Source organism: Dermacentor silvarum, chromosome 4, assembly GCF_013339745.2.
Source record: "Dermacentor silvarum isolate Dsil-2018 chromosome 4, BIME_Dsil_1.4, whole genome shotgun sequence".
In the NCBI taxonomy this organism is placed as follows: Eukaryota; Metazoa; Arthropoda; class Arachnida; order Ixodida; family Ixodidae; genus Dermacentor; species Dermacentor silvarum.
Window position 1 is genome coordinate 7,326,571 of NC_051157.2, and position 6,422 is coordinate 7,332,992.

The following is a 6,422-nucleotide window of genomic DNA, read 5'->3' on the forward strand; positions in this document are numbered from 1 at the left end:
TGCAAAACCACTGATGCATGGTCAAACCACTGATGCATGGTGTAACTTACGACATGCTCCACAGCTAGAGCCACGCTGACTTTTTTCTTTCTTTTTTTTTTCTGGAAGATTTGTTGCAAGGCATAAAGAATAGAAGTTAAATAAAAGCTTTCAACTCTGCATAATGCAAGAACTGCAGTTTGCAAGCAAAGCATTATATACTGTTTGCAAAAAGATATATTGTAAATTTAATTATTTATTGCGCTTTAAAAGGACACTAAGGGCAAATATTATGTCAAGCTAAAGTGATAGATAATTGCTCGAGAATGGCTAAGGCATCAGTATTATCACAAAGTTTTAGTAATCAAGAAATTGGGGTAAATCCAGGACACGGATTTGCGACTTACCCAGGATGTTCAAGTGCAAGCCTGATGACATAGGCACTCCTCATTTTAATTCTGTCACTAGTACACAACCTCTCGTAATAAAAAGATCATTACATTGCATTATAAGATGGAAGAAAATGCTACTTGTCCAGTTCTGAAAAAAACTCGTTACCCTTGGCAATGACGTGGGCGGTCAAAAGGTTTAGTTTTTGCTTGACTCTGCACCAGCTGCGCTTTCGCGTTTCAGTAGTTTTGTGATCACGAAAATTTTGCTGGCTCGCCAAACTCGCATAAACTGCAAGTAGCAGAGAATGCCGCGTCCATGTGATGTCCCGGGATATCCGAACAGTCTACGTCACTTGATCAAGAGCAGCTGCAGCGGCAAATCCAACACTCGGTTTTGACTCGGTTTCTCCATGGCCGTGTGTTTGTGTTTTGCACAAAAAACCATAGCGCCGTCTGTCGGGCGCCATTTTACTCACCAATTGCAGTGTGGCATATGCAACATCGCCACTCCCCCACTCTGGGGTGGGTGATTTGAATTGCGCTAAAGGTATGCGAACCCTTAAGATGTGATTTACTCTCAAACTAAGTCTTTTCTTGATGCAAAACAAGTGCTGCAAGGTTTGTGGAATGGTATTTTAACAGTCCATGTTCACTTAAACAAAGGTTTGCAGCCACAGCACATGCAGTGTGCAGCAAGATGACCGGTTACTGCCAGTTTGTCAGCATTGTTTGAGTACTCTCGTAGGCGATCATTAAGACATCTGCCAGTTTGTCCCAAATATTCCTTCCCCCATGACAATGTAATGCAGTAGACTACGGCTTCCACACATGGCGCAACAAACGGGTCGCAATGATTTGTATCACAAGCATTGCGTTTCTGCTTGGGATTATTAACTTTCGCGCACAAGCTAGAAAGTTTTTCGGGGCGGAAAAAACAACGTCCACCCCAACCCTTCCTGCAAGCTTCTTCAGATTGTGGCCGACTTTGTGCAGATATGGCACCACTACCACATTTTTATTTCTTCATGGCTGCAAGGCGGCACCAGGACTATCAGTTTTACTTTTTCTTAAAGGGACACTAAAGAGAAACCGGAAGTTCAACTTAAATGGTAGATTATCCTTTCACGATCACAGTCATATCATTCTTACTGCAAACAGAGGTTTATAAGCGAGAAAAAAGCAATAAACTGAAGGATAAGTGCTGCGAACGCAAATGCAGCGGCCATGATGCAGCCAGCACCTTGGCCATTTACGCAAGCGGTGACGTATTATGGCGCGCTCTGATTCGCTGAGAGCAATGAAATCTGTGACACTGCTTCAGCGCCAAATCTGGGATGAGAGAAATTGAGGAAGAGATATTTGGTCTTTGTTTACGAATTTCACCGCTAATAACTCGTATTTTTGCACCCAACAAAAACTGCACACATTCCTGAAGGTCCCTCTTTTATTCCAGCTGAACTTCCTGTTTCTCTTTAGTGTCCCTTTAACATGCTGCCAGCCACTGCAGTCAGCAACTGCAAAGGGTAGCCAGTTGCACAGAGTCGCGAAACCTGGTTATCAAAACTTTTTTGCACAAGATGCTGGCAAGATTTCAGGAGAGCATTTTTAAAACACAGGGTGATGATGCCCCTCTTAACTAATTTCGAGTGTGCTGATTCTTTATGGAAGAAGGGGCTTCGCTCCTCTTGGCTCATAACACCAACGTGTATGAGTACTTAGTCTAAGAACCTAATGCGTCTGTCAACAAGCTCTTCACATGTTAACGTGAGAGGTTTAAGGCATTCACGGAAAACTGAATAGATTGTCGATGCGGCAAACGCGGAGTAATGGCTGTCACATTTTGAAATCCCCAAATAGTCATCCACGTATTTTAATACCTTCGCAACCGCTTTTGTTTGCAAGCGAGAGCACAGTTGTGTGTTCCGTCGAGCCCGGCACCCCGCGTCGACCAACCCAATTGGACCCTCCACCTCATCCATGGCCCATCTTCGAAGAAGTGCAAAAATTATCTACGATAATTCTAGGGGAAGCTCTTTGTTGTTTGAAGCCAGAACGGGAGTATTGCGGACTAAGACGTACCGAGTCAAGTACCAAGATATAGACACGTTATCCGGTGTGTGTGGAGAGTAGGAGGAAACGGCTGAACACCTGATACTGTTCTGAAGGGCTTCGCCCTGCAGTTCAAAGAAACCAGGTTGATTTTTATAAAGCATTGGGGTTTAGGGACAGTGGAGGCAAAATAGACTTTAAGCAGGTAGAAATAACCAGATGGAGGTTATCTGATTGGTGGCTAAAAGCAAGACGAGTGAAATTTCACCCTCCACTAAGTACGCGGCTAGGTGGCGTGAACCGCCGCCGCCAGGGTTCAGCCTTATCCATGCAGCTGTCGTGGCGTGCGCGCTCTGATTGGCTGCGCCTTGCGAAGCGGGAGCGCATTATTGGCTGCAGGTCGTTACATTCCTATAACGCGGGATGTACTTCGTCCTTGCCTCCTCTCCTCCGCTCAGCGCTGCTGTTGGCTATTCATGGACCATGGTCGCGCAGTGCACGGACAAACACACAATGGATTTTCGCCACATTGGAGGCCTAGCGCTAGGGCTTCCAATAGGGTTCTAGTATACACTATGCAAGTTCGGCTTGCATCGAAACTAGTTTTTCTCACTCCGATGACGAGAGAAATCCGCATTGTTGCAGTCTGAGTCAAAGCATGGCAGAGATCAGCCGAATAAACCATTAGTCTGCTAGCTGCTTCATTTCTAATAGCTAATCCTAATACAAGAGTTTCCTAATTATTGTATGAAACTCTATTGACCCAACAGGACTGACAAGAATGTAATAAATAATTGACTAGACAAAATTGCGCGCCATTCCACCGCTGTGAAGGTGGATTACCAGCGAAGCAGTTTAGCACACGACATAGAGGTGACACATAATTTAGATCAAAGGTATGAGCAAATTTTATTTCTTTTGAACGGTGACAGCGGTCATCCCGAAGACACACGCACACACATTTTTATTTTTATCGGCGGCATACATTCTCGTGGAAGACTACCGCCACCTCAGGGAGCCGGAGGAAACTAGACACACGCGACGTGACCGTCACGCCGGGAGAGCGGAAGAAAATTAGGCACGGAAGCGCTTGGAATGACGACAAAGAGTGTGGAGTCTCACGTGCTCTTGGGACAAAGGAACGACAACACAGTAGTGCAAACAATCAAAAGGGCATTTAGTGCACCTTTCATACACTAATGCGTGCTAGCCGAATTGCTACGCCGATGGGCGCGCTACAAATCGAGGAAGTTCGACTCTCCACGGGTGGATAGAGAGCGAATATGTTCGTCCTATGCTGTACACCATCGCCTAGTCATTCACGTGTACGGTCACGCGAACGGGGTCGCGTTCAAACGATCCGAGTTCGACCATTCCGGTGTCCTCTCCTAGCCTCGCGAAACGGTCTCGTGAAGCGTGGGTCGGCGCACACGCTTCCCGCTTACCCCACGCAAGAGAGGAAGACCCTGCTCCCTCCCTAGTACCTAGGCGAAGAGAAATTTGAGGGACTGAGAGCAAACTCTGTGGTCCCCACATTTCTCTCTCGCACCCACTACTCCTCGCGCATGCGCAGAAATAGCGGAGAAATCCAATTTTGATGTGCAGGTCCTCCCTCGTGTGCCCGTGGCGTTAGCAGCGCAACACCCGCGCCATCTCTCGTAACATCTACGTCGACCGCCGCCGGCGCTTAGCGGGAAGCCGGATTACAGGAGACGCGAGAGCCATGCGGGGAAAACAACATCAGAGCACGCGTGAGAGTCGCGCATCCCGGCCCACATCCCCCTAACCTAAAAATCACTACATAATCCGGCGAACATGTCACACGGTCTAACATCAACGCTTGCGTCGCGAACAATAGGTAGTATATGCGGCCATAGAGAAAGAAAAAAAAAAGTCTCTATGATGCGGCAGTGGCGCGCCGACAGTCTGCGCGCCGACAGTCTCTGGGCACGGCCGCTGGATGCAAGCGCTCACGGTGCGCGCTTGCATCCAGCGGCCGTGCTCTGGGGCACACCGCTGGCGTCCGTTGGGTCACAGGAGCAGCTCTGCAGACTCACGGCACGACTCTAGGCCAGGACCCCGGAAACGGCGACGCAGAAGTTGGCACGAGCAAGCGTCGCTCGCGCGACGTGCCCTACTGGCGAGAGCCGCAGTAGCCGTTGGTGGCTGCCGGCTCTTTTCCCAGCGGCCGAAGTCGCTGCGCCGAACTGGCCACAGGCTGGGGTGGCTCGATCGTAGTCCGGGGCAGCAGCGCAGGCGATGTGCAGGTGACAGCAAGCCAAGGGTGACTCTGTAGTGCGCGGCAGTACCGCTAGGTGGCAGTACTGGCTCAATAAATACATTGACTTTCGGCAATGCGGTCCTGTGCATGAGATCAGAGGTTCGAGCAAGGTTGGAAGTTAAGCAGCGAGGGGTAGGTAGACTGGCTCTGGGAGCACACGGAAATACACCAAATCAGGGGGTACAGGGTGACATGGGATGGACGTCATTCGAGGGCAGGGAAGCCAGCAGCAAGATAGAATTTGAGGAGCGATTGAGAGAGATGGCAGAAAAGCGGTGGGCAAGGAGAGTTTTCAGTTATTTGTACATGAGGAATGTTGATACAAAATGGAGGAAGCTGACCAGAAAACTGTCGATCAAATATTTGGACTGCAGGAGGGGTGCAAACCAGGAAACAGCGGTTAAGAAAAAGGTTAAGGAAACAGAGAGGGGTCTGTGGAAAACAGGGATGCAGACGAAATCAGCACTGGGCACCACTGATCTGTACTATGTGCCCAGCACTGATCTAGTGGAGATCAGTGCTGGGCACATACCGAACTTTCAATCAAGAAATTGCCATAGAAAATATCTACGATAATTCTAGGGGAAGCTCTTTGTTGTTTGAAGCCAGGATGGGAGTATTGCGGACTCAGATGTACCGAGTCAAGTACCAAGGTATAGACACGTTGTGCTGTGCGTGTGGAGAAGAAGAGGAAACGGCTGAACACCTCATACTTTTCTGTAAGGGGCTTAACCCTACAGTGCAAGGCAACGGGGCTGATTTTTTCAAAGCATTGGGGTTTAGGGACAGTGAAGGCAAAATAGACTTTAAGCGGGTAGAAATAACCAAACAGAGGTTATCTGATTGGTGGATAAAATTAAGGCAGGGGTGAAATTTCACCCACCACAAAGTACAAATTATGTTAATAGCCATGGCTAGGTGGCATATGCCACCGCCCGATTTAAAGGGTTCAGCCTCATCCATCCATCCATCCATCCATACTGGTCAAATGGTCATGGCTAGGTGGCGTATGCCACCGCCCGATTTAAAGGGTTCAGCCTCATCCATCCATCCATCCATCCATCCATCCATACTGCTGGGCACTTGCCTGCCCGGAGAGTAGGCTGCTGTGTCATTCGCTCGCTAGACATGTCAGAAGTGGGCGGGATCCATCTCGGCTGATCCCGTGCTTGCGGCTTCGACACACGCCTGGCCCCGCCGCCGCCTCTCTCCGTCGAAGAAGTCACCTTCCCTCCGCCATGGCCACCGGTGAAGGCTCTGCCGGGACGTCCACTGCTTCGTCGGCCGCTCCGTTTCTACATGGACCATGGCCCAGCTGCGTCCACCACCGGCATTTGACTTTGACAACCCCGCTCCTACGTGATGGAGACTCCGACGGGTGTACTCCAGCGCAACCGGATGCACCTGGTTCCAACGACGGGACGTCCTGCGGAAGTCACTACCAGCCCACCTGGAACTCCCGCGGTGGCGCAGACCGCCATGTCCACAACAACGCCTGGAGCTGATCGAGTAGCCCAAGACCAAAGAACCGCATCGCCTCGGGAAAGCACCTCCACTGCAGATGCACCCCGCGGTTCTACTTCTACGCCACGCGTTTTAAAGTTCGGCAGAAAGATCCGCACGAACGTTTCATGAACCTATGAACGTTTTCTTTCGGAGAAAGAGTTCCTCTGTTTTGTTGTTTGATTTTACAGAAGGGAGGATGTAGTGTACGGCAGTAC